The sequence below is a fragment of the Notolepis coatsorum genome (genome assembly GCF_963971535.1).
Source record: "Notolepis coatsorum genome assembly, chromosome: 3".
Taxonomy (NCBI): Eukaryota; Metazoa; Chordata; class Actinopteri; order Aulopiformes; family Paralepididae; genus Notolepis; species Notolepis coatsorum.
In genome coordinates, this window is record NC_140167.1 from 178469461 (window position 1) to 178471444 (window position 1984).

Consider the following 1984-nt stretch of genomic DNA (forward strand, 5'->3'; position numbering starts at 1 on the left):
CACTCAAGCAACTCAACGCACAGGGTGAGCAGACCGTGGCCTGACCCCACGACTACACACACGCACAACCCGCATGCCACCCGGGAACGAACGGAAGGAACAACCTCGTTACTGCCCCCAGAATCACGGGGTCAAGAGCAAACCCAACCCCGTGGCAAGGCCGTAGAAGCGGAGCGCGAAGGAAGACCCAGACCCACTGAAGGGACTGGATCCCCTGGAAAACGGGGGCCCGGAGAGGTCAATGACGCCAGGCATCAAGACCCCACCAGGTGGTCACTTAGTGACACCGCCCCCCACATCGCCAGCGTATTCGGATAAGGCCCCTCCAAGAGCGGGCCCTTTCCCCCCAATAGCACACCGCCTGGCACACTGACCCTGCAGAACAGGCAGTCAGCATGGCCGTAAGCACACAAAAAAGGTTAACCAACGGAAGCAGGCAGCGCACCGGGGAAACCAGGCAACAGGCTGTAACCTGAGCCTGGAGCATTGCGGACGAGACAGGCGCCAAAGGAGTTAGCTGAGAACAGCCCCCCCGGCGGAAGGGGCGTATGCTGGCGTTGTTGCATGACCAAGCCTCCATTAAAAAAAAAACACCCAGAAGGGTTGAGGCAGAGAAGGCTGACATGATTGGCAGACGTCATGAACGTGCAGGGGCACACTCAACCGGGTAACCCGGGTGTAACTGAGGGGTACAATTCCCTGACTGTATTACTAGATATGATACTTACTACCACTACCTTTGTACTTAATATTCGGCCACCCAGTACACGGCATAAATATATTATCATAAACACTCTCACGTAGATGAAACGGATCCAACACAAATGTACGAAGTCGAAACAGGTCTTTATTTCTACACAGCGATGGTGTGTAGAACAAGCACTTAATCACTTAATTACATTTATGAATTGAAATAGTATGCACTTTTATGGCAAAGAGTATTCGTCGGTATATCAATAGAGAATGTCCAATCTCTGAAGGCGCAGGTGGTAAATATACGACCTGGAATAGTTAAGGAATAACAGCAATGATACTTTAATGATTATATACTAGATACACTAGAGGGGGTTAATCCGGTCGCTTGTAAGCCGACAGGAGTAGGAGGGGGGGGGGGGGGTAGAATCCGGCTGCCTCGTCCGGCCAAGGGTATCCCAGGTGAACCCACTGTAGTGCCGTTCAATGCGCCGGCGATCCTTGGACCACAGATGAAAGCAGGTGGACTCTTTGTGGGCCGGCTCTCTCCGGTCCACGGGGGAGAGACGTGAAGCGACCTCGTCTTGCAGAGCGTCTCCTCACCTTGCGTCCTCTCCAGGGGGGGGGGGTTCCAACACACGGCAGTGTCGGGGGTCTTTATCCATGGAATAATCAAAGTATACAAAGCATAATCCCACTGAATGCGGTAGTTACCGTCCTTTAAGCCTCCTCGGAACCGATGTCAAACTGTACTCTAAGATATTAGCCATCAGATTGCAAAAGCATATGACGTCTTTAGTTCATACGGACCAAACAGGCTTCATAAAAGGTCGCCTGATCAATGATAACATAAGGCGAATACTGCACGTACTAGATACAGACAAAGAGGACATCACACCTAAGGCGATACTATCCCTGGATGCTATGAAAGCATTTGACAGGTTGGAATGGTCGTTTCTATGGGCAGTATTGGAAAGGATGGGGTTAGGAAAAGGTTTCATTGATATGATTAAAGTACTATACAAGGACCCATCGGCCATGATTACAACAGGCACAATCATCTCCAAAATCTTTCCGGTATCACGCTCTGCCAGACAGGGTTGCCCTCTTAGTCCCGGACTATTCAATTTATCATTAGAGCCTTTAGCACAATATATAAGACAATCCCAATCCATAGAACCAATCGTAATCAAGGGCACACAACAAAAAATTAGTTTATATGCGGACGACGTAATATTGTTCATGCAAAACCCCAACACCACATTGCCTCATCTGCTCAAGTTGATTGAGA